This window comes from Pristiophorus japonicus, unplaced genomic scaffold (assembly GCF_044704955.1).
Source record: "Pristiophorus japonicus isolate sPriJap1 unplaced genomic scaffold, sPriJap1.hap1 HAP1_SCAFFOLD_37, whole genome shotgun sequence".
Classification (NCBI taxonomy): domain Eukaryota; kingdom Metazoa; phylum Chordata; class Chondrichthyes; family Pristiophoridae; genus Pristiophorus; species Pristiophorus japonicus.
Window position 1 is genome coordinate 1,512,165 of NW_027253543.1, and position 25,117 is coordinate 1,537,281.

The 25,117-nt window shown below is 42.4% G+C and overlaps 6 non-coding genes across 6 annotated transcripts; all 6 read right to left on the reverse strand.

The window, feature by feature from the left end:
• Window positions 1-3,670: 3,670 nt before the first annotated feature.
• trnap-agg (transfer RNA proline (anticodon AGG)) lies at window positions 3,671-3,758 on the reverse strand. The gene is given in 2 exon segments: window positions 3,671-3,706; window positions 3,723-3,758. It is a non-coding gene; the product is annotated as a tRNA-Pro (tRNA).
• Window positions 3,759-6,749: 2,991 nt separating this feature from the next.
• On the reverse strand, window positions 6,750-6,837 carry trnap-agg (transfer RNA proline (anticodon AGG)). The gene is given in 2 exon segments: window positions 6,750-6,785; window positions 6,802-6,837. It is a non-coding gene; the product is annotated as a tRNA-Pro (tRNA).
• Window positions 6,838-12,939: 6,102 nt separating this feature from the next.
• Window positions 12,940-13,027, reverse strand: trnap-agg (transfer RNA proline (anticodon AGG)). Its single transcript is given in 2 exon segments — window positions 12,940-12,975; window positions 12,992-13,027. It is a non-coding gene; the product is annotated as a tRNA-Pro (tRNA).
• Window positions 13,028-16,018: 2,991 nt separating this feature from the next.
• Window positions 16,019-16,106, reverse strand: trnap-agg (transfer RNA proline (anticodon AGG)). The gene is given in 2 exon segments: window positions 16,019-16,054; window positions 16,071-16,106. It is a non-coding gene; the product is annotated as a tRNA-Pro (tRNA).
• Window positions 16,107-19,097: 2,991 nt separating this feature from the next.
• On the reverse strand, window positions 19,098-19,185 carry trnap-agg (transfer RNA proline (anticodon AGG)). The gene is given in 2 exon segments: window positions 19,098-19,133; window positions 19,150-19,185. It is a non-coding gene; the product is annotated as a tRNA-Pro (tRNA).
• A 2,991-nt stretch (window positions 19,186-22,176) lies between these two features.
• trnap-agg (transfer RNA proline (anticodon AGG)) lies at window positions 22,177-22,264 on the reverse strand. Its single transcript is given in 2 exon segments — window positions 22,177-22,212; window positions 22,229-22,264. It is a non-coding gene; the product is annotated as a tRNA-Pro (tRNA).
• Window positions 22,265-25,117: the final 2,853 nt, after the last annotated feature.

Below are 25,117 nucleotides of genomic sequence, written 5' to 3' on the forward strand. Positions count from 1 at the left end.
AGAACGATTAGCAGACAATGAGCGCGGCTTATGATCCGATACGTCGAACCGAATGTTGAGGCCAGATCACAATAACATGCCTGGAATGTAGGGTCTGAACGCCTTTTAATCAGACCAGGCAGCTTGCCCAACCCGGATTGATTTCCTGAACGGTTTAAATTCGATAGCCAAGGGACTAAATCCAAAGCCAGCTTGTCCCATCTTTTCAGCGCTGGAGAAACAGGACGCACTCATATTAAGGGCAGAGTCTGTTTCACGTTGAAGTTGAGATTGACGCTGAATGTATCCAAATCCCAATGGAGGTGAGCTCATGCGTGCAGAACGGAAGATGGACTGATCAAGAATTGGCCAGAATCAAAAACGGGTTTAGGTTGTCCAATGAGACACTGAGCCGAGCACATCTGAGATGCATGAACTTTACTCAGTTCGGTGAGTTTCACTTTGCTCCTGGGAATCTCCAGGATTTTTGGACGCTGTGTGAACAACGGCGCGCAATCAAACGTTTTAATTTGAAACATGTCGACCGGCTGAGAAGTGTTTTTTTGACTAAAAGTTGTCAGGGCTCGTCCGGAATTTGAACCCGGGACCTCTCGCATTTCAATTATTAGAACCCCTAAGCGAGAATCATACCCCTAGTCCAACGAGCCGCCGAGAGTAAGGGATCTAGCTCTCAGATTCTGACCTTCGTTTGCTATTCGGCCCATCGTGCCTGTGCTGATTCTCAGAGACCTATCTCATGAGTCCCCCTCTCCATAGTCCTGCTAATGTTTTCCCTTTGATGAATAGATTATTCTTTGAGACATTACTTCACCAACGAGCTGTATTCTTGTCAGTAAAAGGTGAATTTGGCAATGAGGTTAAATGTGATTGCCGAAAAAAAACGAGTGGAAACGGTTTAACACAATAACGACGAAGTTGAGGGCATACTGGATCAGCAGTCCTTTGCCTGAACTTCTCAGTCACCTTATCTCCTATTTACTGCAACGTCAGACATCCATCCCCTACTTTTTCCATTCAAACAGAAATAATGTGCACGAAAGTCTACTTCACCGCTTGTTTTGCCCTTCAACCAGATCGACAGTGATGAAAATGTGCCATTCGCTTTTTAAAGCAAACAGCCTTCCTTTACTTTAGGTGAGTGACTGCACGAGATGGTTGGTTTTGAGGCAGAATCAAAATAAAGAATATAAAATTTCACGCGGCAATTTAGCTGACCGCGGCAGGACTCGAACCTGCAATCTTTTCATAACATCACAGTTGCAATCGAAGTCAGACGACTTATCCATTAGGCCACGCGGCCGCTGCTGCTGGCATGAAATTTGTTATTTTTTTATACTGAGAGCAAATTTGGGACATGGGATCTTTCAAGGAGTGGATTTATGAAAATATGGGAATATTTTGAGTAATAAATCGATGCGCTGCGATATGGATGTGCACGGACACAGGCAACGTCAATGTAGCTTGATACACATCAGTTTAACAATCGGTTATCGCAACTGAATTCACACTCCTTTTAAAATATACAGGATGATCCCGATTATGAGAAAATACGTCTTAAAGGGGCAGTTGATGAAACGGAACTGACAACCATCCCGTTTTAACAGACACCGAATGATCCAGGACAGGAAGCACATCCCTCTTACACAGCTGTAGAATGGGCTTTCACGGACAGCACTTCCCTTTCAAAAGATTAAAGTCGGATTTCTATCATTCCTGAAGGCAATTGTGCTGTGCGTGAGTGAGCGCGGATCTCAGGACCACGAGTGGCTGGGACGGTTTTTTAGCCACAGGTGATTGACAGGCAGGAAGGACGGAGGGAAGTAAAATCAACCCAGACAAAAAGACAATTTAAAACATATATATATTTATCACAATAAGAAAATCAATAAATTTACAGTTTTATTGCAAAAAATTGAATTTAGTTTGATTTCAATAAAGAAATAATTATTTCTTAATCTATATGTTTTTGATTGAACGAAGGCTGTGCGACTGCTTGAAATCCACTGGAAATCAGGGCGTGCAGTCAGTAAATACACAAACAAGTAAGCCCATGGTGTAAGACAAGCCACGAGCGAAGATGTGGGGAACAAAGGCGATCTTTTAAAGTCGCGAGTGCCTTTCTGCTGGATCTGACAGCAGCTGCGTGTGCTGTGAAAGAGCTCAAATGCAATAGAGCCCGGTGCCGGTAGAACAGAAAAGGCACATTTATTTTGAAAGTTAAAAAGTATGGAATGTATGTTAATATACGCATATATAAATATTAATACATATATTTATATAAACAAAGTCAGTCAGTCAGTCATGTCTTGTCTTGTCTTGATTTGATTTGTATTTGAAAATAAGGAGGAAAGAGCTCATCATGTCACAAAGCCCATCCGCAAGCTCTCGCTCAAATCGCTATGTTTCTAACTTATATAATTTGCCTTCTTTCAGATGTGGAACAGCAAAATCCCACAGCAGATTCTTCTCCTGTCAGGCAGTCCTCGAATGCGTGTTCAATCAAATCAGTGTGGCTTCAAGTTGCATGTAATGCATTTTTTCTGCCATGACATGAAATGCACAGTAAGATCGCGCAGCACGTTTGCACACACTCCCTCGCTACACAAACACACCAACAAACTAAAATTCCTGCAACCTCCAAAGGCAGTTTTTGAAATTTGTAATTTAAAATCCGGGACAGACATCACATTCCTTTTAAACAGATACATAATGATCCGATACTGATAGCAACCATTTTGGAGAGACAGAGAATGACCTCGGACAGACAGGACATCACCTTAAAAGCGATACAGAAACACAGTGAACAAAAACAAAGAATTCTGTAAAACTCAGCTGGTCGTGAACATTCTGTGGATGAAGAAGCCGGGCTTACGTTCAGTCAGATGATCATTCCGATATTTTAAGAAAAATGTAAAATTTACAGATTTTTTCCACGAAAATAGCACCTGGAAAAAAATAGGCAGCGAGGAAGGACAAAAGGGAATATCTGTGATACAGTGGAGCGTAGGAATGATTGAATAATAAATGGCACAATACGAAAAGGCAAAGTGGGTGGTAAGCGGGCAATAAAATAACAAAGGATGGACCAGAGCAGGTGTTAGTGGGAACAGCAGAATGATTAGCAGACAATGAGCGCGGCTTATGATCCGATACGTCGAACCGAATGTTGAGGCCAGAACACAATAACATGCCTGGAATGTAGGGTCTGAACGCCTTTTAATCAGACCAGGCAGCTTGCCCAACCCGGATTGATTTCCTGAACGGTTTAAATTCGATAGCCAAGGGACTAAATCCAAAGCCAGCTTGTCCCATCTTTTCAGCGCTGGAGAAACAGGACGCACTCATATTAAGGGCAGAGTCTGTTTCACGTTGAAGTTGAGATTGACGCTGAATGTATCCATATCCCAATGGAGGTGAGCTCATGAGTGCAGAACGGAAGATGGACTGATCAAGAATTGGCCAGAATCAAACACGGGTTTAGGTTGTCCAATGAGACACTGAGCCGAGCACATCTGAGATGCATGAACTTTACTCAGTTCGGTGAGTTTCACTTTGCTCCTGGGAATCTCCAGGATTTTTGGACGCTGTGTGAACAACGGCGCGCAATCAAACGTTTTAATTTGAAACATGTCGACCGGCTGAGAAGTGTTTTTTTGACTAAAAGTTGTCAGGGCTCGTCCGGGATTTGAACCCGGGACCTCTCGCATTTCAATTATTAAAACCCCTAAGCGAAAATCATACCCCTAGACCAACGAGCCGCCGACAGTAAGGGATCTAGCTCTCAGATTCTGACCTTCGTTTGCTATTCGGCCCATCGTCCCCCTCTCCATAGTCCTGCTCATGTTTTCCCTTTGATGAATAGATTATTCTTTGAGACATTACTTCACCAACGATCTGCATTCTTGTCAGTAAAAGGTGAATTTGGCAATGAGGTTAAATGTGATTACGGAAAAAAACCGAGTGGAAACGGTTTAACACAATAACGACGAAGTTGAGGGCAGACTGGATCAGCAGTCCATTGCCTGAACTTCTCAGTCACCTTATCTCCTATTTACTGCAACGTCAGACATCCATCCCCTACTTTTTCCATTCAAACAGAAATAATGTGCACGAAAGTCTACTTCACCGCTTGTTTTGCCCGTGCAACCAGATCGACAGTGATGAAAATGTGCCATGAGCTTTTTAAAGCAAACAGCCTTCCTTTACTTTCGGTGAGTGACTGCATGAGATGGTTGGTTTTGAGGCAGAATCAAAATAAAGAATGTAAAATTTCACGCGGCAAGTTAGCTGACCGCGGCAGGACTCGAACCTGCAATCTTTTGATAACATCACAGTTACAATCGAAGTCAGACGACTTATCCATTAGGCCACGCGGCTGCTGCTGCTGGCATGAAATTTGTTGTTTTTTTTATACTGAGAGCAAATTTGGGACAAGGGATCTTTCAAGGAGTGGATTTATGAAAATATGGGCATATTTTGAGTAATGAACCGTTACGCTGCGATATGGATGTGCACGGACACAGGCAACGTCAATGTAGCTTGATACACAACAGTTTAACAATCGGTTATCGCAACTGAAATCACACTCCTTTTAAAATATACAGGATGATCGCGATTATGAGAAAATACGTCTTAAAGGGGCAGTTGATGAACCGGAACTGACAACCATCCCGTTTGAACAGACACCGAATGATCCAGGACAGGAAGCACATCCATCTTACACAGCTGTAGAATGGGCCTTCACGGACAGCACTTCCCTTTCAAAAGATTAAAGTCGGATTTCTATCATTCCTGAAGGCAATTGTGCTGTGCGTGAGTGAGCGCGGATCTCAGGACCACGAGTGGCTGGGACGGTTTTTGAAGCCACAGGTGATTGACAGGCAGGAAGGACGGAGGGAAGTAAAATCTACCCAGACAAAAAGACAATTTAAAACATATATATATTTATCACAATAAGAAAATAAATAAATTTACAGTTTTATTGCAAAAAATTGAATTTAGTTTGATTTCAATAAAGAAATAATTATTTCTTAATCTATATGTTTTTGATTGAACGAAGGCTGTGCGACTGCTTGAAATCCACTGGAAATCAGGGCGTGCAGTCAGTAAATACACAAACAAGTAAGCCCATGGTGTAAGACAAGCCACGAGCGAAGATGTGGGGAACAAAGGCGATCTTTTAAAGTCGCGAGTGCCTTTCTGCTGGATCTGACAGCAGCTGCGTGTGCTGTGAAAGAGCTCAAATGCAATAGAGCCCAGTGCCGGTCGAACAGAAAAGGCACATTTATTTTGAAAGTTAAAAAGTATGGAATGTATGTTAATATACGCATATATAAATATTAATACATATATTTATATAAACAAAGTCAGTCAGTCAGTCATGTCTTGTCTTGTCTTGATTTGATTTGTATTTGAAAATAAGGAGGAAAGAGCTCATCATGTCACAAAGCCCATCCGCAAGCTCTCGCTCAAATCGCTATGTTTCTAACTTATATAATTTGCCTTCTTTCAGATGTGGAACAGCAAAATCTCACAGCAGATTCTTCTCCTGTCAGGCAGTCCTCGAATGTGTGTTCAATCAAATCAGTGTGGCTTCAAGTTGCATGTAATGCATTTTTTCTCCCATGACATGAAATGCACAGTAAGATCGCGCAGCACGTTTGCACACACTCCCTCGCTACAGAAACACACCAACAAACTAAAATTCCTGCAACCTCCAAAGGCAGTTTTTGAAATTTGTTATTTAAAATCAGGGACAGACAGCACATTCCTTTTAAACAGATACATAATGATCCGATACTGATAGCAACCATTTTGGAGAGACAGAGAATGACCTCGGACAGACAGGACATCACCTTAAAAGCGATATAGAAACACAGTGAACAAAAACAAAGAATTCTGTAAAACTCAGCTGGTCGTGAACATTCTGTGGATGAAGAACCCGGGCTCACGTTCAGTCAGATGATCATTCCGATATTTTAAGAAAAATGTAAAGTTTACAGATTTCTTCCACGAAGATTGCGCCTGGAAAAAAATAGGCAGCGAGGAAGGACAAAAGGGAATGTCTGTGATACAGTGGAGCGTAGGAGTGATTGAATAATAAATGGCACAATGCGAAAAGGCAAAGTGGGTGGTAAGCGGGCAATAAAATAACAAAGGATGGACTAGAGCAGGTGTTAGTGGGAACAGCAGAACCATTAGCAGACAATGAGCGCGGCTTATGATCCGAGACGTTGAATCGAATGTTGAGGCCAGAACACAATAACATGCCTGGAATGTAGGGTCTGAACGCCTTTTAATCAGACCAGGCAGGTTGCCCACCCCGGATTGATTTCCTGTACGGTTTAAATTCGGCAGCCAAGGGACTAAATCCAAAGCCAGCTTCTCCCATCTTTTCAGCGCTGGAGAAACAGGACGCACTCATATTAAGGGCAGAGTCTGTTTCACGTTGAAGTTGAGATTGACGCTGAATGTATCCATATCCCAATGGAGGTGAGCTCATGCGTGCAGAACGGAAGATGGACTGATCAAGAATTGGCCAGAATCAAACACGGGTTTAGGTTGTCCAATGAGACACTGAGCCGAGCACATCTGAGATGCATGAACTTTACTCAGTTCGGTGTGTTTCACTTTGCTCCTGGGAATCTCCAGGATTTTTGGACGCTGTGTGAACAACGGCGCGCAATCAAACGTTTTAATTTGAAACATGTCGACCGGCTGAGAAGTGTTTTTTTGACTAAAAGTTGTCAGGGCTCGTCCGGGATTTGAACTCGGGACCTCTCGCATTTCAATTATTAAAACTCCTAAGCGAGAATCATACCCCTAGACCAACGAGCCGCCGACAGTAAGTGATCTAGCTCTCAGATTCTGACCTTCGTTTGCTATTCGGCCCATCGTCCCCCTCTCCATCGTCCTGCTCATGTTTTCCCTTTGATGAATAGATTATTCTTTGAGACATTACTACACCAACGAGCTGCATTCTTGTCAGTAAAAGGTGAATTTGGCAATGTGGTTAAATGTGATTACGGAAAAAGACCGAGTGGAAACGGTTTAACACAATAACGACGAAGTTGAGGGCAGACTGGATCAGCAGTCCATTGCCTGAACTTCTCAGTCACCTTATCTCCTATTTACTGCAACGTCAGACATCCATCCCCTACTTTTCCCATTCAAACAGAAATAATGTGCACGAAAGTCTACTTCACCGCTTGTTTTGCCCGTGCAACCAGATCGACAGTGATGAAAATGTGCCATGAGCTTTTTAAAGCAAACAGCCTTCCTTTTCTTTCGGTGAGTGACTGCACGAGATGGTTGGTTTTGAGGCAGAATCAAAATAAAGAATGTAAAATTTCACGCGGCAAGTTAGCTGACCGCGGCAGGACTCGAACCTGCAATCTTTTGATAACATCACAGTTACAATCGAAGTCAGACGACTTATCCATTAGGCCACGCGGCTGCTGCTGCTGGCATGGAATTTGTTGTTTTTTTTATACTGAGAGCAAATTTGGGACAAGGGATCTTTCAAGGAGTGGATTTATGAAAATATGGGCATATTTTGAGTAATGAACCGTTACGCTGCGATATGGATGTGCACGGACACAGGCAACGTCAATGTAGCTTGATACACAACAGTTTAACAATCGGTTATCGCAACTGAAATCACACTCCTTTTAAAATATACAGGTTGATCGCGATTATGAGAAAATACGTCTTAAAGGGGCAGTTGATGAACCGGAACTGACAACCATCCCGTTTGAACAGACACCGAATGATCCAGGACAGGAAGCACATCCATCTTACACAGCTGTAGAATGGGCCTTCACGGACAGCACTTCCCTTTCAAAAGATTAAAGTCGGATTTCTATCATTCCTGAAGGCAATTGTGCTGTGCGTGAGTGAGCGCGGATCTCAGGACCACGAGTGGCTGGGACGGTTTTTGAAGCCACAGGTGATTGACAGGCAGGAAGGACGGAGGGAAGTAAAATCAACCCAGACAAAAAGACAATTTAAAACATATATATATTTATCACAATAAGAAAATCAATAAATTTACAGTTTTATTGCAAAAAATTGAATTTAGTTTGATTTCAATAAAGAAATAATTATTTCTTAATCTATATGTTTTTGATTGAACGAAGGCTGTGCGACTGCTTGAAATCCACTGGAAATCAGGGCGTGCAGTCAGTAAATACACAAACAAGTAAGCCCATGGTGTAAGACAAGCCACGAGTGAAGATGTGGGGAACAAAGGCGATCTTTTAAAGTCGCGAGTGCCTTTCTGCTGGATCTGACAGCAGCTGCGTGTGCTGTGAAAGAGCTCAAATGCAATAGAGCCCAGTGCCGGTAGAACAGAAAAGGCACATTTATTTTGAAAGTTAAAAAGTATGGAATGTATGTTAATATACGCATATATAAATATTAATACATATATTTATATAAACAAAGTCAGTCAGTCAGTCATGTCTTGTCTTGTCTTGATTTGATTTGTATTTGAAAATAAGGAGGAAAGAGCTCATCATGTCACAAAGCCCATCCGCAAGCTCTCGCTCAAATCGCTATGTTTCTAACTTATATAATTTGCCTTCTTTCAGATGTGGAACAGCAAAATCCCACAGCAGATTCTTCTCTTGTCAGGCAGTCCTCGAATGCGTGTTCAATCAAATCAGTGTGGCTTCAAGTTGCATGTAATGCATTTTTTCTCCCATGACATGAAATGCACAGTAAGATCGCGCAGCACGTTTGCACACACTCCCTCGCTACACAAACACACCAACAAACTAAAATTCCTGCAACCTCCAAAGGCAGTTTTTGAAATTTGTAATTTAAAATCCGGGACAGACATCACATTCCTTTTAAACAGATACATAATGATCCGATACTGATAGCAACCATTTTGGAGAGACAGAGAATGACCTCGGACAGACAGGACATCACCTTAAAAGCGATACAGAAACACAGTGAACAAAAACAAAGAATTCTGTAAAACTCACCTGGTCGTGAACATTCTGTGGATGAAGAAGCCGGGCTCACGTTCAGTCAGATGATCATTCCGATATTTTAAGAAAAATGTAAAATTTACAGATGTTTTCCACGAAAATAGCACCTGGAAAAAAATAGGCAGCGAGGAAGGACAAAAGGGAATGTCTGTGATACAGTGGAGCGTAGGAATGATTGAATAATAAATGGCACAATACGAAAAGGCAAAGTGGGTGGTAAGCGGGCAATAAAATAACAAAGGATGGACCAGAGCAGGTGTTAGTGGGAACAGCAGAACGATTAGCAGACAATGAGCGCGGCTTATGATCCGATACGTCGAACCGAATGTTGAGGCCAGATCACAATAACATGCCTGGAATGTAGGGTCTGAACGCCTTTTAATCAGACCAGGCAGCTTGCCCAACCCGGATTGATTTCCTGAACGGTTTAAATTCGATAGCCAAGGGACTAAATCCAAAGCCAGCTTGTCCCATCTTTTCAGCGCTGGAGAAACAGGACGCACTCATATTAAGGGCAGAGTCTGTTTCACGTTGAAGTTGAGATTGACGCTGAATGTATCCAAATCCCAATGGAGGTGAGCTCATGCGTGCAGAACGGAAGATGGACTGATCAAGAATTGGCCAGAATCAAAAACGGGTTTAGGTTGTCCAATGAGACACTGAGCCGAGCACATCTGAGATGCATGAACTTTACTCAGTTCGGTGAGTTTCACTTTGCTCCTGGGAATCTCCAGGATTTTTGGACGCTGTGTGAACAACGGCGCGCAATCAAACGTTTTAATTTGAAACATGTCGACCGGCTGAGAAGTGTTTTTTTGACTAAAAGTTGTCAGGGCTCGTCCGGAATTTGAACCCGGGACCTCTCGCATTTCAATTATTAGAACCCCTAAGCGAGAATCATACCCCTAGTCCAACGAGCCGCCGAGAGTAAGGGATCTAGCTCTCAGATTCTGACCTTCGTTTGCTATTCGGCCCATCGTGCCTGTGCTGATTCTCAGAGACCTATCTCATGAGTCCCCCTCTCCATAGTCCTGCTAATGTTTTCCCTTTGATGAATAGATTATTCTTTGAGACATTACTTCACCAACGAGCTGTATTCTTGTCAGTAAAAGGTGAATTTGGCAATGAGGTTAAATGTGATTGCCGAAAAAAAACGAGTGGAAACGGTTTAACACAATAACGACGAAGTTGAGGGCATACTGGATCAGCAGTCCTTTGCCTGAACTTCTCAGTCACCTTATCTCCTATTTACTGCAACGTCAGACATCCATCCCCTACTTTTTCCATTCAAACAGAAATAATGTGCACGAAAGTCTACTTCACCGCTTGTTTTGCCCTTCAACCAGATCGACAGTGATGAAAATGTGCCATTCGCTTTTTAAAGCAAACAGCCTTCCTTTACTTTAGGTGAGTGACTGCACGAGATGGTTGGTTTTGAGGCAGAATCAAAATAAAGAATATAAAATTTCACGCGGCAATTTAGCTGACCGCGGCAGGACTCGAACCTGCAATCTTTTCATAACATCACAGTTGCAATCGAAGTCAGACGACTTATCCATTAGGCCACGCGGCCGCTGCTGCTGGCATGAAATTTGTTATTTTTTTATACTGAGAGCAAATTTGGGACATGGGATCTTTCAAGGAGTGGATTTATGAAAATATGGGAATATTTTGAGTAATAAATCGATGCGCTGCGATATGGATGTGCACGGACACAGGCAACGTCAATGTAGCTTGATACACATCAGTTTAACAATCGGTTATCGCAACTGAATTCACACTCCTTTTAAAATATACAGGATGATCCCGATTATGAGAAAATACGTCTTAAAGGGGCAGTTGATGAAACGGAACTGACAACCATCCCGTTTTAACAGACACCGAATGATCCAGGACAGGAAGCACATCCCTCTTACACAGCTGTAGAATGGGCTTTCACGGACAGCACTTCCCTTTCAAAAGATTAAAGTCGGATTTCTATCATTCCTGAAGGCAATTGTGCTGTGCGTGAGTGAGCGCGGATCTCAGGACCACGAGTGGCTGGGACGGTTTTTTAGCCACAGGTGATTGACAGGCAGGAAGGACGGAGGGAAGTAAAATCAACCCAGACAAAAAGACAATTTAAAACATATATATATTTATCACAATAAGAAAATCAATAAATTTACAGTTTTATTGCAAAAAATTGAATTTAGTTTGATTTCAATAAAGAAATAATTATTTCTTAATCTATATGTTTTTGATTGAACGAAGGCTGTGCGACTGCTTGAAATCCACTGGAAATCAGGGCGTGCAGTCAGTAAATACACAAACAAGTAAGCCCATGGTGTAAGACAAGCCACGAGCGAAGATGTGGGGAACAAAGGCGATCTTTTAAAGTCGCGAGTGCCTTTCTGCTGGATCTGACAGCAGCTGCGTGTGCTGTGAAAGAGCTCAAATGCAATAGAGCCCGGTGCCGGTAGAACAGAAAAGGCACATTTATTTTGAAAGTTAAAAAGTATGGAATGTATGTTAATATACGCATATATAAATATTAATACATATATTTATATAAACAAAGTCAGTCAGTCAGTCATGTCTTGTCTTGTCTTGATTTGATTTGTATTTGAAAATAAGGAGGAAAGAGCTCATCATGTCACAAAGCCCATCCGCAAGCTCTCGCTCAAATCGCTATGTTTCTAACTTATATAATTTGCCTTCTTTCAGATGTGGAACAGCAAAATCCCACAGCAGATTCTTCTCCTGTCAGGCAGTCCTCGAATGCGTGTTCAATCAAATCAGTGTGGCTTCAAGTTGCATGTAATGCATTTTTTCTGCCATGACATGAAATGCACAGTAAGATCGCGCAGCACGTTTGCACACACTCCCTCGCTACACAAACACACCAACAAACTAAAATTCCTGCAACCTCCAAAGGCAGTTTTTGAAATTTGTAATTTAAAATCCGGGACAGACATCACATTCCTTTTAAACAGATACATAATGATCCGATACTGATAGCAACCATTTTGGAGAGACAGAGAATGACCTCGGACAGACAGGACATCACCTTAAAAGCGATACAGAAACACAGTGAACAAAAACAAAGAATTCTGTAAAACTCAGCTGGTCGTGAACATTCTGTGGATGAAGAAGCCGGGCTTACGTTCAGTCAGATGATCATTCCGATATTTTAAGAAAAATGTAAAATTTACAGATTTTTTCCACGAAAATAGCACCTGGAAAAAAATAGGCAGCGAGGAAGGACAAAAGGGAATATCTGTGATACAGTGGAGCGTAGGAATGATTGAATAATAAATGGCACAATACGAAAAGGCAAAGTGGGTGGTAAGCGGGCAATAAAATAACAAAGGATGGACCAGAGCAGGTGTTAGTGGGAACAGCAGAATGATTAGCAGACAATGAGCGCGGCTTATGATCCGATACGTCGAACCGAATGTTGAGGCCAGAACACAATAACATGCCTGGAATGTAGGGTCTGAACGCCTTTTAATCAGACCAGGCAGCTTGCCCAACCCGGATTGATTTCCTGAACGGTTTAAATTCGATAGCCAAGGGACTAAATCCAAAGCCAGCTTGTCCCATCTTTTCAGCGCTGGAGAAACAGGACGCACTCATATTAAGGGCAGAGTCTGTTTCACGTTGAAGTTGAGATTGACGCTGAATGTATCCATATCCCAATGGAGGTGAGCTCATGAGTGCAGAACGGAAGATGGACTGATCAAGAATTGGCCAGAATCAAACACGGGTTTAGGTTGTCCAATGAGACACTGAGCCGAGCACATCTGAGATGCATGAACTTTACTCAGTTCGGTGAGTTTCACTTTGCTCCTGGGAATCTCCAGGATTTTTGGACGCTGTGTGAACAACGGCGCGCAATCAAACGTTTTAATTTGAAACATGTCGACCGGCTGAGAAGTGTTTTTTTGACTAAAAGTTGTCAGGGCTCGTCCGGGATTTGAACCCGGGACCTCTCGCATTTCAATTATTAAAACCCCTAAGCGAAAATCATACCCCTAGACCAACGAGCCGCCGACAGTAAGGGATCTAGCTCTCAGATTCTGACCTTCGTTTGCTATTCGGCCCATCGTCCCCCTCTCCATAGTCCTGCTCATGTTTTCCCTTTGATGAATAGATTATTCTTTGAGACATTACTTCACCAACGATCTGCATTCTTGTCAGTAAAAGGTGAATTTGGCAATGAGGTTAAATGTGATTACGGAAAAAAACCGAGTGGAAACGGTTTAACACAATAACGACGAAGTTGAGGGCAGACTGGATCAGCAGTCCATTGCCTGAACTTCTCAGTCACCTTATCTCCTATTTACTGCAACGTCAGACATCCATCCCCTACTTTTTCCATTCAAACAGAAATAATGTGCACGAAAGTCTACTTCACCGCTTGTTTTGCCCGTGCAACCAGATCGACAGTGATGAAAATGTGCCATGAGCTTTTTAAAGCAAACAGCCTTCCTTTACTTTCGGTGAGTGACTGCACGAGATGGTTGGTTTTGAGGCAGAATCAAAATAAAGAATGTAAAATTTCACGCGGCAAGTTAGCTGACCGCGGCAGGACTCGAACCTGCAATCTTTTGATAACATCACAGTTACAATCGAAGTCAGACGACTTATCCATTAGGCCACGCGGCTGCTGCTGCTGGCATGAAATTTGTTGTTTTTTTTATACTGAGAGCAAATTTGGGACAAGGGGTCTTTCAAGGAGTGGATTTATGAAAATATGGGCATATTTTGAGTAATGAACCGTTACGCTGCGATATGGATGTGCACGGACACAGGCAACGTCAATGTAGCTTGATACACAACAGTTTAACAATCGGTTATCGCAACTGAAATCACACTCCTTTTAAAATATACAGGATGATCGCGATTATGAGAAAATACGTCTTAAAGGGGCAGTTGATGAACCGGAACTGACAACCATCCCGTTTGAACAGACACCGAATGATCCAGGACAGGAAGCACATCCATCTTACACAGCTGTAGAATGGGCCTTCACGGACAGCACTTCCCTTTCAAAAGATTAAAGTCGGATTTCTATAATTCCTGAAGGCAATTGTGCTGTGCGTGAGTGAGCGCGGATCTCAGGACCACGAGTGGCTGGGACGGTTTTTGAAGCCACAGGTGATTGACAGGCAGGAAGGACGGAGGGAAGTAAAATCAACCCAGACAAAAAGACAATTTAAAACATATATATATTTATCACAATAAGAAAATAAATAAATTTACAGTTTTATTGCAAAAAATTGAATTTAGTTTGATTTCAATAAAGAAATAATTATTTCTTAATCTATATGTTTTTGATTGAACGAAGGCTGTGCGACTGCTTGAAATCCACTGGAAATCAGGGCGTGCAGTCAGTAAATACACAAACAAGAAAGCCCATGGTGTAAGACAAGCCACGAGCGAAGATGTGGGGAACAAAGGCGATCTTTTAAAGTCGCGAGTGCCTTTCTGCTGGATCTGACAGCAGCTGCGTGTGCTGTGAAAGAGCTCAAATGCAATAGAGCCCAGTGCCGGTAGAACAGAAAAGGCACATTTATTTTGAAAGTTAAAAAGTATGGAATGTATGTTAATATACGCATATATAAATATTAATACATATATTTATATAAACAAAGTCAGTCAGTCAGTCATGTCTTGTCTTGTCTTGATTTGATTTGTATTTGAAAATAAGGAGGAAAGAGCTCATCATGTCACAAAGCCCATCCGCAAGCTCTCGCTCAAATCGCTATGTTTCTAACTTATATAATTTGCCTTCTTTCAGATGTGGAACAGCAAAATCCCACAGCAGATTCTTCTCCTGTCAGGCAGTCCTCGAATGTGTGTTCAATCAAATCAGTGTGGCTTCAAGTTGCATGTAATGCATTTTTTCTCCCATGACATGAAATGCACAGTAAGATCGCGCAGCACGTTTGCACACACTCCCTCGCTACACAAACACACGAACAAACTAAAATTCCTGCAACCTCCAAAGGCAGTTTTTGAAATTTGTAATTTAAAATCCGGGACAGACAGCACATTCCTTTTAAACAGATACATAATGATCCGATACTGATAGCAACCATTTTGGAGAGACAGAGAATGACCTCGGACAGACAGGACCTCACCTTAAAAGCGATACAGAAACACAGTGAACAAAAACAAAGAATTCTGTAAAACTCAGCTGGTCGTGAACATTCTGTGGATGAAGAACCCGGGCTCACGTTCAGTCAGATGATCATTCCGATATTTTAAGGAAAATGTAAAGTTTACAGATTTCTTCCACGAAAATAGCGCCTGGAAAAAAATAGGCAGCGAGGAAGGACAAAAGGGAATGTCTGTGATACAGTGGAGCGTAGGAGTGATTGAATAATAAATGGCACAATGCGAAAAGGCAAAGTGGGTGGTAAGCGGGCAATAAAATAACAAAGGATGGACTAGAGCAGGTGTTAGTGGGAACAGCAGAACCATTAGCAGACAATGAGCGCGGCTTATGATCCGAGACGTTGAATCGAATGTTGAGGCCAGAACACAATAACATGCCTGGAATGTAGGGTCTGAACGCCTTTTAATCTGACCAGGCAGCTTGCCCACCCCGGATTGATTTCCTGTACGGTTTAAATTCGGCAGCCAAGGGACTAAATCCAAAGCCAGCTTCTCCCATCTTTTCAGCGCTGGAGAAACAGGACGCACTCATATTTAGGGCAGAGTCTGTTTCACGTTGAAGTTGAGATTGACGCTGAATGTATCCATATCCCAATGGAGGTGAGCTCATGCGTGCAGAACGGAAGATGGACTGATCAAGAATTGGCCAGAATCAAACACGGGTTTAGGTTGTCCAATGAGACACTGAGCCGAGCACATCTGAGATGCATGAACTTTACTCAGTTCGGTGAGTTTCACTTTGCTCCTGGGAATCTCCAGGATTTTTGGACGCTGTGTGAACAACGGCGCGCAATCAAACGTTTTAATTTGAAACATGTCGACCGGCTGAGAAGTGTTTTTTTGACTAAAAGTTGTCAGGGCTCGTCCGGGATTTGAACCCGGGACCTCTCGCATTTCAATTATTAAAACCCCTAAGCGAGAATCATACCCCTAGACCAACGAGCCGCCGACAGTAAGGGATCTAGCTCTCAGATTCTGACCTTCGTTTGCTATTCGGCCCATCGTCCCCCTCTCCATAGTCCTGCTCATGTTTTCCCTTTGATGAATAGATTATTCTTTGAGACATTACTTCACCAACGAGCTGCATTCTTGTCAGTAAAAGGTGAATTTGGCAATGAGGTTAAATGTGATTACGGAAAAAAACCGACTGGAAACGGTTTAACACAATAACGACGAAGTTGAGGGCAGACTGGATCAGCAGTCCATTGCCTGAACTTCTCAGTCACCTTATCTCCTATTTACTGCAACGTCAGACATCCATCCCCTACTTTTTCCATTCAAACAGAAATAATGTGCACGAAAGTCTACTTCACCGCTTGTTTTGCCCGTGCAACCAGATCGACAGTGATGAAAATGTGCCATGAGCTTTTTAAAGCAAACAGCCTTCCTTTACTTTCGGTGAGTGACTGCACGAGATGGTTGGTTTTGAGGCAGAATCAAAATAAAGAATGTAAAATTTCAAGCGGCAGGTTAGCTGACCGCGGCAGGACTCGAACCTGCAATCTTTTGATAACATCACAGTTACAATCGAAGTCAGACGACTTATCCATTAGGCCACGCGGCTGCTGCTGCTGGCATGAAATTTGTTGTTTTTTTTATACTGAGAGCAAATTTGGGACAAGGGATCTTTCAAGGAGTGGATTTATGAAAATATGGGCATATTTTGAGTAATGAACCGTTATGCTGCGATATGGATGTGCACGGACACAGGCAACGTCAATGTAGCTTGATACACAACAGTTTAACAATCGGTTATCGCAACTGAAATCACACTCCTTTTAAAATATACAGGATGATCGCGATTATGAGAAAATACGTCTTAAAGGGGCAGTTGATGAACCGGAACTGACAACCATCCCGTTTGAACAGACACCGAATGATCCAGGACAGGAAGCACATCCATCTTACACAGCTGTAGAATGGGCCTTCACGGACAGCACTTCCCTTTCAAAAGATTAAAGTCGGATTTCTATCATTCCTGAAGGCAATTGTGCTGTGCGTGAGTGAGCGCGGATCTCAGGACCACGTGTGGCTGGGACGGTTTTTGAAGCCACAAGTGATTGACAGGCAGGAAGGACGGAGGGAAGTAAAATCAACCCAGACAAAAAGACAATTTAAAACATATATATATTTATCACAATAAGAAAATAAATAAATTTACAGTTTTATTGCAAAAAATTGAATTTAGTTTGATTTCAATAAAGAAATAATTATTTCTTAATCTATATGTTTTTGATTGAACGAAGGCTGTGCGACTGCTTGAAATCCACTGGAAATCAGGCCGTGCAGTCAGTAAATACACAAACAAGTAAGCCCATGGTGTAAGACAAGCCACGAGCGAAGATGTGGGGAACAAAGGCGATCTTTTAAAGTCGCGAGTGCCTTTCTGCTGGATCTGACAGCAGCTGCGTGTGCTGTGAAAGAGCTCAAATGCAAAAGAGCCCAGTGCCGGTAGAACAGAAAAGGCACATTTATTTTGAAAGTTAAAAAGTATGGAATGTATGTTAATATACGCATATATAAATATTAATACATATATTTATATAAACAAAGTCAGTCAGTCAGTCATGTCTTGTCTTGTCTTGATTTGATTTGTATTTGAAAATAAGGAGGAAAGAGCTCATCATGTCACAAAGCCCATCCGCAAGCTCTCGCTCAAATCGCTATGTTTCTAACTTATATAATTTGCCTTCTTTCAGATGTGGAACAGCAAAATCCCACAGCAGATTCTTCTCCTGTCAGGCAGTCCTCGAATGTGTGTTCAATCAAATCAGTGTGGCTTCAAGTTGCATGTAATGCATTTTTTCTCCCATGACATGAAATGCACAGTAAGATCGCGCAGCACGTTTGCACACACTCCCTCGCTACAGAAACACACCAACAAACTAAAATTCCTGCAACCTCCAAAGGCAGTTTTTGAAATTTGTAATTTAAAATCCGGGACAGACAGCACATTCCTTTTAAACAGATACATAATGATCCGATACTGATAGCAACCATTTTGGAGAGACAGAGAATGACCTCGGACAGACAGGACCTCACCTTAAAAGCGATACAGAAACACAGTGAACAAAAACAAAGAATTCTGTAAAACTCAGCTGGTCGTGAACATTCTGTGGATGAAGAACCCGGGCTCACGTTCAGTCAGATGATCATTCCGATATTTTAAGGAAAATGTAAAGTTTACAGATTTCTTCCACGAAAATAGCGCCTGGAAAAAAATAGGCAGCGAGGAAGGACAAAAGGGAATGTCTGTGATACAGTGGAGCGTAGGAGTGATTGAATAATAAATGGCACAATGCGAAAAGGCAAAGTGGGTGGTAAGCGGGCAATAAAATAACAAAGGATGGACTAGAGCAGGTGTTAGTGGGAACAGCAGAACCATTAGCAGACAATGAGCGCGGCTTATGATCCGAGACGTTGAATCGAATGTTGAGGCCAGAACACAATAACATGCCTGGAATGTAGGGTCTGAACGCCTTTTAATCTGACCAGGCAGCTTGCCCACCCCGGATTGATTTCCTGTACGGTTTAAATTCGGCAGCCAAGGGACTAAATCCAAAGCCAGCTTCTCCCATCTTTTCAGCGCTGGAGAAACAGGACGCACTCATATTTAGGGCAGAGTCTGTTTCACGTTGAAGTTGAGATTGACGCTGAATGTATCCATATCCCAATGGAGGTGAGCTCATGCGTGCAGAACGGAAGATGGACTGATCAAGAATTGGCCAGAATCAAACACGGGTTTAGGTTGTCCAATGAGACACTGAGCCGAGCACATCTGAGATGCATGAACTTTACTCAGTTCGGTGAGTTTCACTTTGCTCCTGGGAATCTCCAGGATTTTTGGACGCTGTGTGAACAACGGCGCGCAATCAAACGTTTTAATTTGAAACATGTCGACCGGCTGAGAAGTGTTTTTTTGACTAAAAGTTGTCAGGGCTCGTCCGGGATTTGAACCCGGGACCTCTCGCATTTCAATTATTAAAACCCCTAAGCGAGAATCATACCCCTAGACCAACGAGCCGCCGACAGTAAGGGATCTAGCTCTCAGATTCTGACCTTCGTTTGCTATTCGGCCCATCGTCCCCCTCTCCATAGTCCTGCTCATGTTTTCCCTTTGATGAATAGATTATTCTTTGAGACATTACTTCACCAACGAGCTGCATTCTTGTCAGTAAAAGGTGAATTTGGCAATGAGGTTAAATGTGATTACGGAAAAAAACCGACTGGAAACGGTTTAACACAATAACGACGAAGTTGAGGGCAGACTGGATCAGCAGTCCATTGCCTGAACTTCTCAGTCACCTTATCTCCTATTTACTGCAACGTCAGACATCCATCCCCTACTTTTTCCATTCAAACAGAAATAATGTGCACGAAAGTCTACTTCACCGCTTGTTTTGCCCGTGCAACCAGATCGACAGTGATGAAAATGTGCCATGAGCTTTTTAAAGCAAACAGCCTTCCTTTACTTTCGGTGAGTGACTGCACGAGATGGTTGGTTTTGAGGCAGAATCAAAATAAAGAATGTAAAATTTCAAGCGGCAGGTTAGCTGACCGCGGCAGGACTCGAACCTGCAATCTTTTGATAACATCACAGTTACAATCGAAGTCAGACGACTTATCCATTAGGCCACGCGGCTGCTGCTGCTGGCATGAAATTTGTTGTTTTTTTTATACTGAGAGCAAATTTGGGACAAGGGATCTTTCAAGGAGTGGATTTATGAAAATATGGGCATATTTTGAGTAATGAACCGTTATGCTGCGATATGGATGTGCACGGACACAGGCAACGTCAATGTAGCTTGATACACAACAGTTTAACAATCGGTTATCGCAACTGAAATCACACTCCTTTTAAAATATACAGGATGATCGCGATTATGAGAAAATACGTCTTAAAGGGGCAGTTGATGAACCGGAACTGACAACCATCCCGTTTGAACAGACACCGAATGATCCAGGACAGGAAGCACATCCATCTTACACAGCTGTAGAATGGGCCTTCACGGACAGCACTTCCCTTTCAAAAGATTAAAGTCGGATTTCTATCATTCCTGAAGGCAATTGTGCTGTGCGTGAGTGAGCGCGGATCTCAGGACCACGTGTGGCTGGGACGGTTTTTGAAGCCACAAGTGATTGACAGGCAGGAAGGACGGAGGGAAGTAAAATCAACCCAGACAAAAAGACAATTTAAAACATATATATATTTATCACAATAAGAAAATAAATAAATTTACAGTTTTATTGCAAAAAATTGAATTTAGTTTGATTTCAATAAAGAAATAATTATTTCTTAATCTATATGTTTTTGATTGAACGAAGGCTGTGCGACTGCTTGAAATCCACTGGAAATCAGGCCGTGCAGTCAGTAAATACACAAACAAGTAAGCCCATGGTGTAAGACAAGCCACGAGCGAAGATGTGGGGAACAAAGGCGATCTTTTAAAGTCGCGAGTGCCTTTCTGCTGGATCTGACAGCAGCTGCGTGTGCTGTGAAAGAGCTCAAATGCAAAAGAGCCCAGTGCCGGTAGAACAGAAAAGGCACATTTATTTTGAAAGTTAAAAAGTATGGAATGTATGTTAATATACGCATATATAAATATTAATACATATATTTATATAAACAAAGTCAGTCAGTCAGTCATGTCTTGTCTTGTCTTGATTTGATTTGTATTTGAAAATAAGGAGGAAAGAGCTCATCATGTCACAAAGCCCATCCGCAAGCTCTCGCTCAAATCGCTATGTTTCTAACTTATATAATTTGCCTTCTTTCAGATGTGGAACAGCAAAATCCCACAGCAGATTCTTCTCCTGTCAGGCAGTCCTCGAATGTGTGTTCAATCAAATCAGTGTGGCTTCAAGTTGCATGTAATGCATTTTTTCTCCCATGACATGAAATGCACAGTAAGATCGCGCAGCACGTTTGCACACACTCCCTCGCTACAGAAACACACCAACAAACTAAAATTCCTGCAACCTCCAAAGGCAGTTTTTGAAATTTGTAATTTAAAATCCGGGACAGACAGCACATTCCTTTTAAACAGATACATAATGATCCGATACTGATAGCAACCATTTTGGAGAGACAGAGAATGACCTCGGACAGACAGGACCTCACCTTAAAAGCGATACAGAAACACAGTGAACAAAAACAAAGAATTCTGTAAAACTCAGCTGGTCGTGAACATTCTGTGGATGAAGAACCCGGGCTCACGTTCAGTCAGATGATCATTCCGATATTTTAAGGAAAATGTAAAGTTTACAGATTTCTTCCACGAAAATAGCGCCTGGAAAAAAATAGGCAGCGAGGAAGGACAAAAGGGAATGTCTGTGATACAGTGGAGCGTAGGAGTGATTGAATAATAAATGGCACAATGCGAAAAGGCAAAGTGGGTGGTAAGCGGGCAATAAAATAACAAAGGATGGACTAGAGCAGGTGTTAGTGGGAACAGCAGAACCATTAGCAGACAATGAGCGCGGCTTATGATCCGAGACGTTGAATCGAATGTTGAGGCCAGAACACAATAACATGCCTGGAATGTAGGGTCTGAACGCCTTTTAATCTGACCAGGCAGCTTGCCCACCCCGGATTGATTTCCTGTACGGTTTAAATTCGGCAGCCAAGGGACTAAATCCAAAGCCAGCTTCTCCCATCTTTTCAGCGCTGGAGAAACAGGACGCACTCATATTTAGGGCAGAGTCTGTTTCACGTTGAAGTTGAGATTGACGCTGAATGTATCCATATCCCAATGGAGGTGAGCTCATGCGTGCAGAACGGAAGATGGACTGATCAAGAATTGGCCAGAATCAAACACGGGTTTAGGTTGTCCAATGAGACACTGAGCCGAGCACATCTGAGATGCATGAACTTTACTCAGTTCGGTGAGTTTCACTTTGCTCCTGGGAATCTCCAGGATTTTTGGACGCTGTGTGAACAACGGCGCGCAATCAAACGTTTTAATTTGAAACATGTCGACCGGCTGAGAAGTGTTTTTTTGACTAAAAGTTGTCAGGGCTCGTCCGGGATTTGAACCCGGGACCTCTCGCATTTCAATTATTAAAACCCCTAAGCGAGAATCATACCCCTAGACCAACGAGCCGCCGACAGTAAGGGATCTAGCTCTCAGATTCTGACCTTCGTTTGCTATTCGGCCCATCGTCCCCCTCTCCATAGTCCTGCTCATGTTTTCCCTTTGATGAATAGATTATTCTTTGAGACATTACTTCACCAACGAGCTGCATTCTTGTCAGTAAAAGGTGAATTTGGCAATGAGGTTAAATGTGATTACGGAAAAAAACCGACTGGAAACGGTTTAACACAATAACGACGAAGTTGAGGGCAGACTGGATCAGCAGTCCATTGCCTGAACTTCTCAGTCACCTTATCTCCTATTTACTGCAACGTCAGACATCCATCCCCTACTTTTTCCATTCAAACAGAAATAATGTGCACGAAAGTCTACTTCACCGCTTGTTTTGCCCGTGCAACCAGATCGACAGTGATGAAAATGTGCCATGAGCTTTTTAAAGCAAACAGCCTTCCTTTACTTTCGGTGAGTGACTGCACGAGATGGTTGGTTTTGAGGCAGAATCAAAATAAAGAATGTAAAATTTCAAGCGGCAGGTTAGCTGACCGCGGCAGGACTCGAACCTGCAATCTTTTGATAACATCACAGTTACAATCGAAGTCAGACGACTTATCCATTAGGCCACGCGGCTGCTGCTGCTGGCATGAAATTTGTTGTTTTTTTTATACTGAGAGCAAATTTGGGACAAGGGATCTTTCAAGGAGTGGATTTATGAAAATATGGGCATATTTTGAGTAATGAACCGTTATGCTGCGATATGGATGTGCACGGACACAGGCAACGTCAATGTAGCTTGATACACAACAGTTTAACAATCGGTTATCGCAACTGAAATCACACTCCTTTTAAAATATACAGGATGATCGCGATTATGAGAAAATACGTCTTAAAGGGGCAGTTGATGAACCGGAACTGACAACCATCCCGTTTGAACAGACACCGAATGATCCAGGACAGGAAGCACATCCATCTTACACAGCTGTAGAATGGGCCTTCACGGACAGCACTTCCCTTTCAAAAGATTAAAGTCGGATTTCTATCATTCCTGAAGGCAATTGTGCTGTGCGTGAGTGAGCGCGGATCTCAGGACCACGTGTGGCTGGGACGGTTTTTGAAGCCACAAGTGATTGACAGGCAGGAAGGACGGAGGGAAGTAAAATCAACCCAGACAAAAAGACAATTTAAAACATATATATATTTATCACAATAAGAAAATAAATAAATTTACAGTTTTATTGCAAAAAATTGAATTTAGTTTGATTTCAATAAAGAAATAATTATTTCTTAATCTATATGTTTTTGATTGAACGAAGGCTGTGCGACTGCTTGAAATCCACTGGAAATCAGGCCGTGCAGTCAGTAAATACACAAACAAGTAAGCCCATGGTGTAAGACAAGCCACGAGCGAAGATGTGGGGAACAAAGGCGATCTTTTAAAGTCGCGAGTGCCTTTCTGCTGGATCTGACAGCAGCTGCGTGTGCTGTGAAAGAGCTCAAATGCAAAAGAGCCCAGTGCCGGTAGAACAGAAAAGGCACATTTATTTTGAAAGTTAAAAAGTATGGAATGTATGTTAATATACGCATATATAAATATTAATACATATATTTATATAAACAAAGTCAGTCAGTCAGTCATGTCTTGTCTTGTCTTGATTTGATTTGTATTTGAAAATAAGGAGGAAAGAGCTCATCATGTCACAAAGCCCATCCGCAAGCTCTCGCTCAAATCGCTATGTTTCTAACTTATATAATTTGCCTTCTTTCAGATGTGGAACAGCAAAATCCCACAGCAGATTCTTCTCCTGTCAGGCAGTCCTCGAATGTGTGTTCAATCAAATCAGTGTGGCTTCAAGTTGCATGTAATGCATTTTTTCTCCCATGACATGAAATGCACAGTAAGATCGCGCAGCACGTTTGCACACACTCCCTCGCTACAGAAACACACCAACAAACTAAAATTCCTGCAACCTCCAAAGGCAGTTTTTGAAATTTGTAATTTAAAATCCGGGACAGACAGCACATTCCTTTTAAACAGATACATAATGATCCGATACTGATAGCAACCATTTTGGAGAGACAGAGAATGACCTCGGACAGACAGGACCTCACCTTAAAAGCGATACAGAAACACAGTGAACAAAAACAAAGAATTCTGTAAAACTCAGCTGGTCGTGAACATTCTGTGGATGAAGAACCCGGGCTCACGTTCAGTCAGATGATCATTCCGATATTTTAAGGAAAATGTAAAGTTTACAGATTTCTTCCACGAAAATAGCGCCTGGAAAAAAATAGGCAGCGAGGAAGGACAAAAGGGAATGTCTGTGATACAGTGGAGCGTAGGAGTGATTGAATAATAAATGGCACAATGCGAAAAGGCAAAGTGGGTGGTAAGCGGGCAATAAAATAACAAAGGATGGACTAGAGCAGGTGTTAGTGGGAACAGCAGAACCATTAGCAGACAATGAGCGCGGCTTATGATCCGAGACGTTGAATCGAATGTTGAGGCCAGAACACAATAACATGCCTGGAATGTAGGGTCTGAACGCCTTTTAATCTGACCAGGCAGCTTGCCCACCCCGGATTGATTTCCTGTACGGTTTAAATTCGGCAGCCAAGGGACTAAATCCAAAGCCAGCTTCTCCCATCTTTTCAGCGCTGGAGAAACAGGACGCACTCATATTTAGGGCAGAGTCTGTTTCACGTTGAAGTTGAGATTGACGCTGAATGTATCCATATCCCAATGGAGGTGAGCTCATGCGTGCAGAACGGAAGATGGACTGATCAAGAATTGGCCAGAATCAAACACGGGTTTAGGTTGTCCAATGAGACACTGAGCCGAGCACATCTGAGATGCATGAACTTTAC